At 48.8% G+C, this 15,646-nt stretch overlaps 14 non-coding genes across 14 annotated transcripts; all 14 read right to left on the bottom strand.

Annotated features, from left to right (window-relative positions):
• Window positions 1-85: 85 nt before the first annotated feature.
• TRNAK-UUU (transfer RNA lysine (anticodon UUU)) lies at window positions 86-158 on the bottom strand. The gene has a single exon. It is a non-coding gene; the product is annotated as a tRNA-Lys (tRNA).
• A 687-nt stretch (window positions 159-845) lies between these two features.
• Window positions 846-918, bottom strand: TRNAK-UUU (transfer RNA lysine (anticodon UUU)). The gene has a single exon. It is a non-coding gene; the product is annotated as a tRNA-Lys (tRNA).
• Window positions 919-3,125: 2,207 nt separating this feature from the next.
• Window positions 3,126-3,198, bottom strand: TRNAK-UUU (transfer RNA lysine (anticodon UUU)). Its single transcript has one exon. It is a non-coding gene; the product is annotated as a tRNA-Lys (tRNA).
• A 697-nt stretch (window positions 3,199-3,895) lies between these two features.
• TRNAK-UUU (transfer RNA lysine (anticodon UUU)) lies at window positions 3,896-3,968 on the bottom strand. The gene has a single exon. It is a non-coding gene; the product is annotated as a tRNA-Lys (tRNA).
• A 687-nt stretch (window positions 3,969-4,655) lies between these two features.
• TRNAK-UUU (transfer RNA lysine (anticodon UUU)) lies at window positions 4,656-4,728 on the bottom strand. The gene has a single exon. It is a non-coding gene; the product is annotated as a tRNA-Lys (tRNA).
• Window positions 4,729-5,425: 697 nt separating this feature from the next.
• Window positions 5,426-5,498, bottom strand: TRNAK-UUU (transfer RNA lysine (anticodon UUU)). The gene has a single exon. It is a non-coding gene; the product is annotated as a tRNA-Lys (tRNA).
• A 697-nt stretch (window positions 5,499-6,195) lies between these two features.
• Window positions 6,196-6,268, bottom strand: TRNAK-UUU (transfer RNA lysine (anticodon UUU)). The gene has a single exon. It is a non-coding gene; the product is annotated as a tRNA-Lys (tRNA).
• A 687-nt stretch (window positions 6,269-6,955) lies between these two features.
• Window positions 6,956-7,028, bottom strand: TRNAK-UUU (transfer RNA lysine (anticodon UUU)). The gene has a single exon. It is a non-coding gene; the product is annotated as a tRNA-Lys (tRNA).
• A 687-nt stretch (window positions 7,029-7,715) lies between these two features.
• TRNAK-UUU (transfer RNA lysine (anticodon UUU)) lies at window positions 7,716-7,788 on the bottom strand. Its single transcript has one exon. It is a non-coding gene; the product is annotated as a tRNA-Lys (tRNA).
• A 687-nt stretch (window positions 7,789-8,475) lies between these two features.
• Window positions 8,476-8,548, bottom strand: TRNAK-UUU (transfer RNA lysine (anticodon UUU)). Its single transcript has one exon. It is a non-coding gene; the product is annotated as a tRNA-Lys (tRNA).
• A 687-nt stretch (window positions 8,549-9,235) lies between these two features.
• On the bottom strand, window positions 9,236-9,308 carry TRNAK-UUU (transfer RNA lysine (anticodon UUU)). The gene has a single exon. It is a non-coding gene; the product is annotated as a tRNA-Lys (tRNA).
• A 687-nt stretch (window positions 9,309-9,995) lies between these two features.
• Window positions 9,996-10,068, bottom strand: TRNAK-UUU (transfer RNA lysine (anticodon UUU)). The gene has a single exon. It is a non-coding gene; the product is annotated as a tRNA-Lys (tRNA).
• Window positions 10,069-11,515: 1,447 nt separating this feature from the next.
• Window positions 11,516-11,588, bottom strand: TRNAK-UUU (transfer RNA lysine (anticodon UUU)). The gene has a single exon. It is a non-coding gene; the product is annotated as a tRNA-Lys (tRNA).
• A 2,946-nt stretch (window positions 11,589-14,534) lies between these two features.
• On the bottom strand, window positions 14,535-14,607 carry TRNAK-UUU (transfer RNA lysine (anticodon UUU)). Its single transcript has one exon. It is a non-coding gene; the product is annotated as a tRNA-Lys (tRNA).
• Between the last annotated feature and the right edge of the window lie 1,039 nt (window positions 14,608-15,646).

Genomic DNA, 15,646 nt, shown 5'->3' with positions numbered 1-15,646 from the left:
AGGACAGTTCATCTCTCTGGTCCAGTGAGCGTTCCTGGCAGATGTGCAAGAAGACTGCCCAATCAGAAGCTCAAGGACCTCAAAGCGCCCGAACAGGGACTTGAACCCTGGACCCTCAGATTAAAAGTCTGATGCTCTACCGACTGAGCTATCCGGGCTCTGAAAAATCCACCACCAGAAGAGTCCAAAGCTGTTTGAATCTTGACATCTATGGTGGAAAAAGAGCATTCAGCCTGAAAGCACAAGTATTTGGCTTGCCCAGGCTGGCCAATCGTCCTCTCCCGTTTCATTTTCTAGGACAGGTTGAAGATAAAAGGGAGAATCTAACCTGTAAGCATGCAGATAGGGTCCAGTCCAGTTTCTGGCTTACTTTTACCTACAGGCCAATGCTCTTTCACCGGAAACAAGGGCCTTGCAAAAAGACACTGCCCGAACGGCTTCCTTAAGTCCTGGACCAAGACACTTCCAGTATTCTTAATCAGTGACTGGGTTACAAATGAAGTTCCCCTTTAGCCTCATGATGCCAGGTCCAGCAGAGGAAACGCAGGCCAAAAAATAAGGTAGAATCCACTCTGGATTATAGGCAAGAGAAGATCAAGCAGCGTGTGCCAGTCGCAGATTGTTTACGGGAGCCCAGGTAAGCTACCACAGACAAGGTTCTATGGCAGGAAACAGTTGGTCAAACAATCACCTTCAACCACCTTTATTTCTGGTGCAGATTCCAAGAGCCTCGAGGGGGGAGGTTGGCTTCCCTTCCCCTAGGACAGTTCATCTCTCTGGTCCAGTGAGCGTTCCTGGCAGATGTGCAAGAAGACTGCCCAATCAGAAGCTCAAGGACCTCAAAGCGCCCGAACAGGGACTTGAACCCTGGACCCTCAGATTAAAAGTCTGATGCTCTACCGACTGAGCTATCCGGGCTCTGAAAAAGCTACCACCAGAAGAGTCCAAATCTGTTTGAATCTTGACATCTATGGTGGAAAAAGAGCATTCAGCCTGAAAGCACAAGTATTTGGCTTGCCCAGGCTGGCCAATCGTCCTCTCCCGTTTCATTTTCTAGGACAGGTTGAAGATAAAAGGGAGAATCTAACCTGTAAGCATGCAGATAGGGTCCAGTCCAGTTTCTGGCTTACTTTTACCTACAGGCCAATGCTCTTTCACCGGAAACAAGGGCCTTGCAAAAAGACACTGCCCGAACGGCTTCCTTAAGTCCTGGACCAAGACACTTCCAGTATTCTTAATCAGTGACTGGGTTACAAATGAAGTTCCCCTTTAGCCTCATGATGCCAGGTCCAGCAGAGGAAATGCAGGCCAAAAAATAAGGTAGAATCCACTCTGGATTATAGGCAAGAGAAGATCAAGCAGCGTGTGCCAGTCGCAGATTGTTTACGGGAGCCCAGGTAAGCTACCACAGACAAGGTTCTATGGCAGGAAACAGTTGGTCAAACAATCACCTTCAACCACCTTTATTTCTGGTGCAGATTCCAAGAGCCTCGAGGGGGGAGGTTGGCTTCCCTTCCCCTAGGACAGTTCATCTCTCTGGTCCAGTGAGCGTTCCTGGCAGATGTGCAAGAAGACTGCCCAATCAGAAGCTCAAGGACCTCAAAGCGCCCGAACAGGGACTTGAACCCTGGACCCTCAGATTAAAAGTCTGATGCTCTACCGACTGAGCTATCCGGACTCTGAAAAAGCTACCACCAGAAGAGTCCAAAGCTGTTTGAATCTTGACATCTATGGTGGAAAAAGAGCATTCAGCCTGAAAGCACAAGTATTTGGCTTGCCCAGGCTGGCCAATCGTCCTCTCCCGTTTCATTTTCTAGGACAGGTTGAAGATAAAAGGGAGAATCTAACCTGTAAGCATGCAGATAGGGTCCAGTCCAGTTTCTGGCTTACTTTTACCTACAGGCCAATGCTCTTTCACCGGAAACAAGGGCCTTGCAAAAAGACACTGCCCGAACGGCTTCCTTAAGTCCTGGACCAAGACACTTCCAGTATTCTTAATCAGTGACTGGGTTACAAATGAAGTTCCCCTTTAGCCTCATGATGCCAGGTCCAGCAGAGGAAACGCAGGCCAAAAAATAATGTAGAATCCACTCTGGATTATAGGCAAGAGAAGATCAAGCAGCGTGTGCCAGTCGCAGATTGTTTACGGGAGCCCAGGTAAGCTACCACAGACAAGGTTCTATGGCAGGAAACAGTTGGTCAAACAATCACCTTCAGCCACCTTTATTTCTGGTGCAGATTCCAAGAGCCTCGAGGGGGGAGGTTGGCTTCCCGTCCCCTAGGACATTTTATCTCTCTGGTCCAGTGAGCGTTCCTGGCAGATGTGCATAAAGACTGCCCAATCAGAAGCTCAAGGACCTCAAAGCACCCGAACAGGGACTTGAACCCTGGACCCTCAGATTAAAAGTCTGATGCTCTACCGACTGAGCTATCCGGGCTCTGAAAAATCCACCACCAGAAGAGTCCAAAGCTGTTTGAATCTTGACATCTATGGTGGAAAAAGAGCATTCAGCCTGAAAGCACAAGTATTTGGCTTGCCCAGGCTGGCCAATCGTCCTCTCCCGTTTCATTTTCTAGGACAGGTTGAAGATAAAAGGGAGAATCTAACCTGTAAGCATGCAGATAGGGTCCAGTCCAGTTTCTGGCTTACTTTTACCTACAGGCCAATGCTCTTTCACCGGAAACAAGGGCCTTGCAAAAAGACACTGCCCGAACGGCTTCCTTAAGTCCTGGACCAAGACACTTCCAGTATTCTTAATCAGTGACTGGGTTACAAATGAAGTTCCCCTTTAGCCTCATGATGCCAGGTCCAGCAGAGGAAACGCAGGCCAAAAAATAAGGTAGAATCCACTCTGGATTATAGGCAAGAGAAGATCAAGCAGCGTGTGCCAGTCGCAGATTGTTTACGGGAGCCCAGGTAAGCTACCACAGACAAGGTTCTATGGCAGGAAACAGTTGGTCAAACAATCACCTTCAACCACCTTTATTTCTGGTGCAGATTCCAAGAGCCTCGAGGGGGGAGGTTGGCTTCCCTTCCCCTAGGACAGTTCATCTCTCTGGTCCAGTGAGCGTTCCTGGCAGATGTGCAAGAAGACTGCCCAATCAGAAGCTCAAGGACCTCAAAGCGCCCGAACAGGGACTTGAACCCTGGACCCTCAGATTAAAAGTCTGATGCTCTACCGACTGAGCTATCCGGGCTCTGAAAAAGCTACCACCAGAAGAGTCCAAAGCTGTTTGAATCTTGACATCTATGGTGGAAAAAGAGCATTCAGCCTGAAAGCACAAGTATTTGGCTTGCCCAGGCTGGCCAATCGTCCTCTCCCGTTTCATTTTCTAGGACAGGTTGAAGATAAAAGGGAGAATCTAACCTGTAAGCATGCAGATAGGGTCCAGTCCAGTTTCTGGCTTACTTTTACCTACAGGCCAATGCTCTTTCACCGGAAACAAGGGCCTTGCAAAAAGACACTGCCCGAACGGCTTCCTTAAGTCCTGGACCAAGACACTTCCAGTATTCTTAATCAGTGACTGGGTTACAAATGAAGTTCCCCTTTAGCCTCATGATGCCAGGTCCAGCAGAGGAAATGCAGGCCAAAAAATAAGGTAGAATCCACTCTGGATTATAGGCAAGAGAAGATCAAGCAGCGTGTGCCAGTCGCAGATTGTTTACGGGAGCCCAGGTAAGCTACCACAGACAAGGTTCTATGGCAGGAAACAGTTGGTCAAACAATCACCTTCAACCACCTTCAACCACCTTTATTTCTGGTGCAGATTCCAAGAGCCTCGAGGGGGGAGGTTGGCTTCCCTTCCCCTAGGACAGTTCATCTCTCTGGTCCAGTGAGCGTTCCTGGCAGATGTGCAAGAAGACTGCCCAATCAGAAGCTCAAGGACCTCAAAGCGCCCGAACAGGGACTTGAACCCTGGACCCTCAGATTAAAAGTCTGATGCTCTACCGACTGAGCTATCCGGGCTCTGAAAAATCCACCACCAGAAGAGTCCAAAGCTGTTTGAATCTTGACATCTATGGTGGAAAAAGAGCATTCAGCCTGAAAGCACAAGTATTTGGCTTGCCCAGGCTGGCCAATTGTCCTCTCCCGTTTCATTTTCTAGGACAGGTTGAAGATAAAAGGGAGAATCTAACCTGTAAGCATGCAGATAGGGTCCAGTCCAGTTTCTGGCTTACTTTTACCTACAGGCCAATGCTCTTTCACCGGAAACAAGGGCCTTGCAAAAAGACACTGCCCGAACGGCTTCCTTAAGTCCTGGACCAAGACACTTCCAGTATTCTTAATCAGTGACTGGGTTACAAATGAAGTTCCCCTTTAGCCTCATGATGCCAGGTCCAGCAGAGGAAACGCAGGCCAAAAAATAAGGTAGAATCCACTCTGGATTATAGGCAAGAGAAGATCAAGCAGCGTGTGCCAGTCGCAGATTGTTTACGGGAGCCCAGGTAAGCTACCACAGACAAGGTTCTATGGCAGGAAACAGTTGGTCAAACAATCACCTTCAACCACCTTTATTTCTGGTGCAGATTCCAAGAGCCTCGAGGGGGGAGGTTGGCTTCCCTTCCCCTAGGACAGTTCATCTCTCTGGTCCAGTGAGCGTTCCTGGCAGATGTGCAAGAAGACTGCCCAATCAGAAGCTCAAGGACCTCAAAGCGCCCGAACAGGGACTTGAACCCTGGACCCTCAGATTAAAAGTCTGATGCTCTACCGACTGAGCTATCCGGGCTCTGAAAAAGCTACCACCAGAAGAGTCCAAATCTGTTTGAATCTTGACATCTATGGTGGAAAAAGAGCATTCAGCCTGAAAGCACAAGTATTTGGCTTGCCCAGGCTGGCCAATCGTCCTCTCCCGTTTCATTTTCTAGGACAGGTTGAAGATAAAAGGGAGAATCTAACCTGTAAGCATGCAGATAGGGTCCAGTCCAGTTTCTGGCTTACTTTTACCTACAGGCCAATGCTCTTTCACCGGAAACAAGGGCCTTGCAAAAAGACACTGCCCGAACGGCTTCCTTAAGTCCTGGACCAAGACACTTCCAGTATTCTTAATCAGTGACTGGGTTACAAATGAAGTTCCCCTTTAGCCTCATGATGCCAGGTCCAGCAGAGGAAATGCAGGCCAAAAAATAAGGTAGAATCCACTCTGGATTATAGGCAAGAGAAGATCAAGCAGCGTGTGCCAGTCGCAGATTGTTTACGGGAGCCCAGGTAAGCTACCACAGACAAGGTTCTATGGCAGGAAACAGTTGGTCAAACAATCACCTTCAACCACCTTCAACCACCTTTATTTCTGGTGCAGATTCCAAGAGCCTCGAGGGGGGAGGTTGGCTTCCCTTCCCCTAGGACAGTTCATCTCTCTGGTCCAGTGAGCGTTCCTGGCAGATGTGCAAGAAGACTGCCCAATCAGAAGCTCAAGGACCTCAAAGCGCCCGAACAGGGACTTGAACCCTGGACCCTCAGATTAAAAGTCTGATGCTCTACCGACTGAGCTATCCGGGCTCTGAAAAAGCTACCACCAGAAGAGTCCAAATCTGTTTGAATCTTGACATCTATGGTGGAAAAAGAGCATTCAGCCTGAAAGCACAAGTATTTGGCTTGCCCAGGCTGGCCAATCGTCCTCTCCCGTTTCATTTTCTAGGACAGGTTGAAGATAAAAGGGAGAATCTAACCTGTAAGCATGCAGATAGGGTCCAGTCCAGTTTCTGGCTTACTTTTACCTACAGGCCAATGCTCTTTCACCGGAAACAAGGGCCTTGCAAAAAGACACTGCCCGAACGGCTTCCTTAAGTCCTGGACCAAGACACTTCCAGTATTCTTAATCAGTGACTGGGTTACAAATGAAGTTCCCCTTTAGCCTCATGATGCCAGGTCCAGCAGAGGAAATGCAGGCCAAAAAATAAGGTAGAATCCACTCTGGATTATAGGCAAGAGAAGATCAAGCAGCGTGTGCCAGTCGCAGATTGTTTACGGGAGCCCAGGTAAGCTACCACAGACAAGGTTCTATGGCAGGAAACAGTTGGTCAAACAATCACCTTCAACCACCTTCAACCACCTTTATTTCTGGTGCAGATTCCAAGAGCCTCGAGGGGGGAGGTTGGCTTCCCTTCCCCTAGGACAGTTCATCTCTCTGGTCCAGTGAGCGTTCCTGGCAGATGTGCAAGAAGACTGCCCAATCAGAAGCTCAAGGACCTCAAAGCGCCCGAACAGGGACTTGAACCCTGGACCCTCAGATTAAAAGTCTGATGCTCTACCGACTGAGCTATCCGGGCTCTGAAAAATCCACCACCAGAAGAGTCCAAAGCTGTTTGAATCTTGACATCTATGGTGGAAAAAGAGCATTCAGCCTGAAAGCACAAGTATTTGGCTTGCCCAGGCTGGCCAATCGTCCTCTCCCGTTTCATTTTCTAGGACAGGTTGAAGATAAAAGGGAGAATCTAACCTGTAAGCATGCAGATAGGGTCCAGTCCAGTTTCTGGCTTACTTTTACCTACAGGCCAATGCTCTTTCACCGGAAACAAGGGCCTTGCAAAAAGACACTGCCCGAACGGCTTCCTTAAGTCCTGGACCAAGACACTTCCAGTATTCTTAATCAGTGACTGGGTTACAAATGAAGTTCCCCTTTAGCCTCATGATGCCAGGTCCAGCAGAGGAAACGCAGGCCAAAAAATAAGGTAGAATCCACTCTGGATTATAGGCAAGAGAAGATCAAGCAGCGTGTGCCAGTCGCAGATTGTTTACGGGAGCCCAGGTAAGCTACCACAGACAAGGTTCTATGGCAGGAAACAGTTGGTCAAACAATCACCTTCAACCACCTTTATTTCTGGTGCAGATTCCAAGAGCCTCGAGGGGGGAGGTTGGCTTCCCTTCCCCTAGGACAGTTCATCTCTCTGGTCCAGTGAGCGTTCCTGGCAGATGTGCAAGAAGACTGCCCAATCAGAAGCTCAAGGACCTCAAAGCGCCCGAACAGGGACTTGAACCCTGGACCCTCAGATTAAAAGTCTGATGCTCTACCGACTGAGCTATCCGGGCTCTGAAAAATCCACCACCAGAAGAGTCCAAAGCTGTTTGAATCTTGACATCTATGGTGGAAAAAGAGCATTCAGCCTGAAAGCACAAGTATTTGGCTTGCCCAGGCTGGCCAATCGTCCTCTCCCGTTTCATTTTCTAGGACAGGTTGAAGATAAAAGGGAGAATCTAACCTGTAAGCATGCAGATAGGGTCCAGTCCAGTTTCTGGCTTACTTTTACCTACAGGCCAATGCTCTTTCACCGGAAACAAGGGCCTTGCAAAAAGACACTGCCCGAACGGCTTCCTTAAGTCCTGGACCAAGACACTTCCAGTATTCTTAATCAGTGACTGGGTTACAAATGAAGTTCCCCTTTAGCCTCATGATGCCAGGTCCAGCAGAGGAAACGCAGGCCAAAAAATAAGGTAGAATCCACTCTGGATTATAGGCAAGAGAAGATCAAGCAGCGTGTGCCAGTCGCAGATTGTTTACGGGAGCCCAGGTAAGCTACCACAGACAAGGTTCTATGGCAGGAAACAGTTGGTCAAACAATCACCTTCAACCACCTTTATTTCTGGTGCAGATTCCAAGAGCCTCGAGGGGGGAGGTTGGCTTCCCTTCCCCTAGGACAGTTCATCTCTCTGGTCCAGTGAGCGTTCCTGGCAGATGTGCAAGAAGACTGCCCAATCAGAAGCTCAAGGACCTCAAAGCGCCCGAACAGGGACTTGAACCCTGGACCCTCAGATTAAAAGTCTGATGCTCTACCGACTGAGCTATCCGGGCTCTGAAAAAGCTACCACCAGAAGAGTCCAAATCTGTTTGAATCTTGACATCTATGGTGGAAAAAGAGCATTCAGCCTGAAAGCACAAGTATTTGGCTTGCCCAGGCTGGCCAATCGTCCTCTCCCGTTTCATTTTCTAGGACAGGTTGAAGATAAAAGGGAGAATCTAACCTGTAAGCATGCAGATAGGGTCCAGTCCAGTTTCTGGCTTACTTTTACCTACAGGCCAATGCTCTTTCACCGGAAACAAGGGCCTTGCAAAAAGACACTGCCCGAACGGCTTCCTTAAGTCCTGGACCAAGACACTTCCAGTATTCTTAATCAGTGACTGGGTTACAAATGAAGTTCCCCTTTAGCCTCATGATGCCAGGTCCAGCAGAGGAAATGCAGGCCAAAAAATAAGGTAGAATCCACTCTGGATTATAGGCAAGAGAAGATCAAGCAGCGTGTGCCAGTCGCAGATTGTTTACGGGAGCCCAGGTAAGCTACCACAGACAAGGTTCTATGGCAGGAAACAGTTGGTCAAACAATCACCTTCAGCCACCTTTATTTCTGGTGCAGATTCCAAGAGCCTCGAGGGGGGAGGTTGGCTTCCCGTCCCCTAGGACATTTCATCTCTCTGGTCCAGTGAGCGTTCCTGGCAGATGTGCATAAAGACTGCCCAATCAGAAGCTCAAGGACCTCAAAGCGCCCGAACAGGGACTTGAACCCTGGACCCTCAGATTAAAAGTCTGATGCTCTACCGACTGAGCTATCCGGGCTCTGAAAAATCCACCACCAGAAGAGTCCAAAGCTGTTTGAATCTTGACATCTATGGTGGAAAAAGAGCATTCAGCCTGAAAGCACAAGTATTTGGCTTGCCCAGGCTGGCCAATCGTCCTCTCCCGTTTCATTTTCTAGGACCGGTTGAAGATAAAAGGGAGAATCTAACCTGTAAGCATGCAGATAGGGTCCAGTCCAGTTTCTGGCTTACTTTTACCTACAGGCCAATGCTCTTTCACCGGAAACAAGGGCCTTGCAAAAAGACACTGCCCGAACGGCTTCCTTAAGTCCTGGACCAAGACACTTCCAGTATTCTTAATCAGTGACTGGGTTACAAATGAAGTTCCCCTTTAGCCTCATGATGCCAGGTCCAGCAGAGGAAACGCAGGCCAAAAAATAAGGTAGAATCCACTCTGGATTATAGGCAAGAGAAGATCAAGCAGCGTGTGCCAGTCGCAGATTGTTTACGGGAGCCCAGGTAAGCTACCACAGACAAGGTTCTATGGCAGGAAACAGTTGGTCAAACAATCACCTTCAGCCACCTTTATTTCTGGTGCAGATTCCAAGAGCCTCGAGGGGGGAGGTTGGCTTCCCGTCCCCTAGGACATTTCATCTCTCTGGTCCAGTGAGCGTTCCTGGCAGATGTGCATAAAGACTGCCCAATCAGAAGCTCAAGGACCTCAAAGCGCCCGAACAGGGACTTGAACCCTGGACCCTCAGATTAAAAGTCTGATGCTCTACCGACTGAGCTATCCGGGCTCTGAAAAATCCACCACCAGAAGAGTCCAAAGCTGTTTGAATCTTGACATCTATGGTGGAAAAAGAGCATTCAGCCTGAAAGCACAAGTATTTGGCTTGCCCAGGCTGGCCAATCGTCCTCTCCCGTTTCATTTTCTAGGACAGGTTGAAGATAAAAGGGAGAATCTAACCTGTAAGCATGCAGATAGGGTCCAGTCCAGTTTCTGGCTTACTTTTACCTACAGGCCAATGCTCTTTCACCGGAAACAAGGGCCTTGCAAAAAGACACTGCCCGAACGGCTTCCTTAAGTCCTGGACCAAGACACTTCCAGTATTCTTAATCAGTGACTGGGTTACAAATGAAGTTCCCCTTTAGCCTCATGATGCCAGGTCCAGCAGAGGAAATGCAGGCCAAAAAATAAGGTAGAATCCACTCTGGATTATAGGCAAGAGAAGATCAAGCAGCGTGTGCCAGTCGCAGATTGTTTACGGGAGCCCAGGTAAGCTACCACAGACAAGGTTCTATGGCAGGAAACAGTTGGTCAAACAATCACCTTCAGCCACCTTTATTTCTGGTGCAGATTCCAAGAGCCTCGAGGGGGGAGGTTGGCTTCCCGTCCCCTAGGACATTTCATCTCTCTGGTCCAGTGAGCGTTCCTGGCAGATGTGCAAGAAGACTGCCCAATCAGAAGCTCAAGGACCTCAAAGCGCCCGAACAGGGACTTGAACCCTGGACCCTCAGATTAAAAGTCTGATGCTCTACCGACTGAGCTATCCGGGCTCTGAAAAATCCACCACCAGAAGAGTCCAAAGCTGTTTGAATCTTGACATCTATGGTGGAAAAAGAGCATTCAGCCTGAAAGCACAAGTATTTGGCTTGCCCAGGCTGGCCAATCGTCCTCTCCCGTTTCATTTTCTAGGACAGGTTGAAGATAAAAGGGAGAATCTAACCTGTAAGCATGCAGATAGGGTCCAGTCCAGTTTCTGGCTTACTTTTACCTACAGGCCAATGCTCTTTCACCGGAAACAAGGGCCTTGCAAAAAGACACTGCCCGAACGGCTTCCTTAAGTCCTGGACCAAGACACTTCCAGTATTCTTAATCAGTGACTGGGTTACAAATGAAGTTCCCCTTTAGCCTCATGATGCCAGGTCCAGCAGAGGAAACGCAGGCCAAAAAATAAGGTAGAATCCACTCTGGATTATAGGCAAGAGAAGATCAAGCAGCGTGTGCCAGTCGCAGATTGTTTACGGGAGCCCAGGTAAGCTACCACAGACAAGGTTCTATGGCAGGAAACAGTTGGTCAAACAATCACCTTCAGCCACCTTTATTTCTGGTGCAGATTCCAAGAGCCTCGAGGGGGGAGGTTGGCTTCCCGTCCCCTAGGACATTTCATCTCTCTGGTCCAGTGAGCGTTCCTGGCAGATGTGCATAAAGACTGCCCAATCAGAAGCTCAAGGACCTCAAAGCGCCCGAACAGGGACTTGAACCCTGGACCCTCAGATTAAAAGTCTGATGCTCTACCGACTGAGCTATCCAGGCTCTGAAAAATCCACCACCAGAAGAGTCCAAAGCTGTTTGAATCTTGACATCTATGGTGGAAAAAGAGCATTCAGCCTGAAAGCACAAGTATTTGGCTTGCCCAGGCTGGCCAATCGTCCTCTCCCGTTTAATTTTCTAGGACAGGTTGAAGATAAAAGGGAGAATCTAACCTGTAAGCATGCAGATAGGGTCCAGTCCAGTTTCTGGCTTACTTTTACCTACAGGCCAATGCTCTTTCACCGGAAACAAGGGCCTTGCAAAAAGACACTGCCCGAACGGCTTCCTTAAGTCCTGGACCAAGACACTTCCAGTATTCTTAATCAGTGACTGGGTTACAAATGAAGTTCCCCTTTAGCCTCATGATGCCAGGTCCAGCAGAGGAAATGCAGGCCAAAAAATAAGGTAGAATCCACTCTGGATTATAGGCAAGAGAAGATCAAGCAGCGTGTGCCAGTCGCAGATTGTTTACGGGAGCCCAGGTAAGCTACCACAGACAAGGTTCTATGGCAGGAAACAGTTGGTCAAACAATCACCTTCAACCACCTTTATTTCTGGTGCAGATTCCAAGAGCCTCGAGGGGGGAGGTTGGCTTCCCCTCCCCTAGGACAGTTCATCTCTCTGGTCCAGTGAGCGTTCCTGGCAGATGTGCAAGAAGACTGCCCAATCAGAAGCTCAAGGACCTCAAAGCGCCCGAACAGGGACTTGAACCCTGGACCCTCAGATTAAAAGTCTGATGCTCTACCGACTGAGCTATCCGGGCTCTGAAAAAGCTACCACCAGAAGAGTCCAAAGCTGTTTGAATCTTGACATCTATGGTGGAAAAAGAGCATTCAGCCTGAAAGCACAAGTATTTGGCTTGCCCAGGCTGGCCAATCGTCCTCTCCCGTTTCATTTTCTAGGACAGGTTGAAGATAAAAGGGAGAATCTAACCTGTAAGCATGCAGATAGGGTCCAGTCCAGTTTCTGGCTTACTTTTACCTACAGGCCAATGCTCTTTCACCGGAAACAAGGGCCTTGCAAAAAGACACTGCCCGAACGGCTTCCTTAAGTCCTGGACCAAGACACTTCCAGTATTCTTAATCAGTGACTGGGTTACAAATGAAGTTCCCCTTTAGCCTCATGATGCCAGGTCCAGCAGAGGAAACGCAGGCCAAAAAATAAGGTAGAATCCACTCTGGATTATAGGCAAGAGAAGATCAAGCAGCGTGTGCCAGTCGCAGATTGTTTACGGGAGCCCAGGTAAGCTACCACAGACAAGGTTCTATGGCAGGAAACAGTTGGTCAAACAATCACCTTCAACCACCTTTATTTCTGGTGCAGATTCCAAGAGCCTCGAGGGGGGAGGTTGGCTTCCCTTCCCCTAGGACAGTTCATCTCTCTGGTCCAGTGAGCGTTCCTGGCAGATGTGCAAGAAGACTGCCCAATCAGAAGCTCAAGGACCTCAAAGCGCCCGACTTGAACCCTGGACCCTCAGATTAAAAGTCTGATGCTCTACCGACTGAGCTATCCGGGCTCTGAAAAATCCACCACCAGAAGAGTCCAAAGCTGTTTGAATCTTGACATCTATGGTGGAAAAAGAGCATTCAGCCTGAAAGCACAAGTATTTGGCTTGCCCAGGCTGGCCAATCGTCCTCTCCCGTTTCATTTTCTAGGACAGGTTGAAGATAAAAGGGAGAATCTAACCTGTAAGCATGCAGATAGGGTCCAGTCCAGTTTCTGGCTTACTTTTACCTACAGGCCAATGCTCTTTCACCGGAAACAAGGGCCTTGCAAAAAGACACTGCCCGAACGGCTTCCTTAAGTCCTGGACCAAGACACTTCCAGTATTCTTAATCAGTGACTGGGTTACAAATGAAGTTCCCCTTTAGCCTCATGATGCCAGGTCCAGCAGAGGAAACGCAGGCCAAAAAATAAGGTAGAATCCACTCTGGATTATAGGCAAGAGAAGATCAAGCAGCGTGTGCCAGTCGCAGATTGTTTACGGGAGCCCAGGTAAGCTACCACAGACAAGGTTCTATGGCAGGAAACAGTTGGTCAAACAATCACCTTCAGCCACCTTTATTTCTGGTGCAGATTCCAAGAGCCTCGAGGGGGGAGGTTGGCTTCCCGTCCCCTAGGACATTTCATCTCTCTGGTCCAGTGAGCGTTCCTGGCAGATGTGCATAAAGACTGCCCAATCAGAAGCTCAAGGACCTCAAAGCGCCCGACTTGAACCCTGGACCCTCAGATTAAAAGTCTGATGCTCTACCGACTGAGCTATCCGGGCTCTGAAAAATCCACCACCAGAAGAGTCCAAAGCTGTTTGAATCTTGACATCTATGGTGGAAAAAGAGCATTCAGCCTGAAAGCACAAGTATTTGGCTTGCCCAGGCTGGCCAATCGTCCTCTCCCGTTTCATTTTCTAGGACAGGTTGAAGATAAAAGGGAGAATCTAACCTGTAAGCATGCAGATAGGGTCCAGTCCAGTTTCTGGCTTACTTTTACCTACAGGCCAATGCTCTTTCACCGGAAACAAGGGCCTTGCAAAAAGACACTGCCCGAACGGCTTCCTTAAGTCCTGGACCAAGACACTTCCAGTATTCTTAATCAGTGACTGGGTTACAAATGAAGTTCCCCTTTAGCCTCATGATGCCAGGTCCAGCAGAGGAAACGCAGGCCAAAAAATAAGGTAGAATCCACTCTGGATTATAGGCAAGAGAAGATCAAGCAGCGTGTGCCAGTCGCAGATTGTTTACGGGAGCCCAGGTAAGCTACCACAGACAAGGTTCTATGGCAGGAAACAGTTGGTCAAACAATCACCTTCAGCCACCTTTATTTCTGGTGCAGATTCCAAGAGCCTCGAGGGGGGAGGTTGGCTTCCCGTCCCCTAGGACATTTCATCTCTCTGGTCCAGTGAGCGTTCCTGGCAGATGTGCATAAAGACTGCCCAATCAGAAGCTCAAGGACCTCAAAGCGCCCGACTTGAACCCTGGACCCTCAGATTAAAAGTCTGATGCTCTACCGACTGAGCTATCCGGGCTCTGAAAAATCCACCACCAGAAGAGTCCAAAGCTGTTTGAATCTTGACATCTATGGTGGAAAAAGAGCATTCAGCCTGAAAGCACAAGTATTTGGCTTGCCCAGGCTGGCCAATCGTCCTCTCCCGTTTCATTTTCTAGGACAGGTTGAAGATAAAAGGGAGAATCTAACCTGTAAGCATGCAGATAGGGTCCAGTCCAGTTTCTGGCTTACTTTTACCTACAGGCCAATGCTCTTTCACCGGAAACAAGGGCCTTGCAAAAAGACACTGCCCGAACGGCTTCCTTAAGTCCTGGACCAAGACACTTCCAGTATTCTTAATCAGTGACTGGGTTACAAATGAAGTTCCCCTTTAGCCTCATGATGCCAGGTCCAGCAGAGGAAACGCAGGCCAAAAAATAAGGTAGAATCCACTCTGGATTATAGGCAAGAGAAGATCAAGCAGCGTGTGCCAGTCGCAGATTGTTTACGGGAGCCCAGGTAAGCTACCACAGACAAGGTTCTATGGCAGGAAACAGTTGGTCAAACAATCACCTTCAGCCACCTTTATTTCTGGTGCAGATTCCAAGAGCCTCGAGGGGGGAGGTTGGCTTCCCGTCCCCTAGGACATTTCATCTCTCTGGTCCAGTGAGCGTTCCTGGCAGATGTGCATAAAGACTGCCCAATCAGAAGCTCAAGGACCTCAAAGCGCCCGAACAGGGACTTGAACCCTGGACCCTCAGATTAAAAGTCTGATGCTCTACCGACTGAGCTATCCGGGCTCTGAAAAATCCACCACCAGAAGAGTCCAAAGCTGTTTGAATCTTGACATCTATGGTGGAAAAAGAGCATTCAGCCTGAAAGCACAAGTATTTGGCTTGCCCAGGCTGGCCAATCGTCCTCTCCCGTTTAATTTTCTAGGACAGGTTGAAGATAAAAGGGAGAATCTAACCTGTAAGCATGCAGATAGGGTCCAGTCCAGTTTCTGGCTTACTTTTACCTACAGGCCAATGCTCTTTCACCGGAAACAAGGGCCTTGCAAAAAGACACTGCCCGAGCGGCTTCCTTAAGTCCTGGACCAAGACACTTCCAGTATTCTTAATCAGTGACTGGGTTACAAATGAAGTTCCCCTTTAGCCTCATGATGCCAGGTCCAGCAGAGGAAACGCAGGCCAAAAAATAAGGTAGAATCCACTCTGGATTATAGGCAAGAGAAGATCAAGCAGCGTGTGCCAGTCGCAGATTGTTTACGGGAGCCCAGGTAAGCTACCACAGACAAGGTTCTATGGCAGGAAACAGTTGGTCAAACAATCACCTTCAGCCACCTTTATTTCTGGTGCAGATTCCAAGAGCCTCGAGGGGGGAGGTTGGCTTCCCGTCCCCTAGGACATTTCATCTCTCTGGTCCAGTGAGCGTTCCTGGCAGATGTTCATAAAGACTGCCCAATCAGAAGCTCAAGGACCTCAAAGCGCCCAAACAGGGACTTGAACCCTGGACCCTCAGATTAAAAGTCTGATGCTCTACCGACTGAGCTATCCGGGCTCTGAAAAATCCACCACCAGAAGAGTCCAAAGCTGTTTGAATCTTGACATCTATGGTGGAAAAAGAGCATTCAGCCTGAAAGCACAAGTATTTGGCTTGCCCAGGCTGGCCAATCGTCCTCTCCCGTTTCATTTTCTAGGACAGGTTGAAGATAAAAGGGAGAATCTAACCTGTAAGCATGCAGATAGGGTCCAAGTTTCTGGCTTACTTTTACCTACAGGCCAATGCTCTTTCACCGGAAACAAGGGCCTTGCAAAAAGACACTGCCCGAGCGGCTTC

This window comes from Lithobates pipiens, unplaced genomic scaffold, assembly GCF_037356315.1.
Source record: "Lithobates pipiens isolate NorthernLeopardFrog02 unplaced genomic scaffold, aLitPip1_a1.2 Scaffold_8, whole genome shotgun sequence".
Classification (NCBI taxonomy): domain Eukaryota; kingdom Metazoa; phylum Chordata; class Amphibia; order Anura; family Ranidae; genus Lithobates; species Lithobates pipiens.
This window is presented reverse-complemented; position numbering and strand designations above follow the sequence as displayed.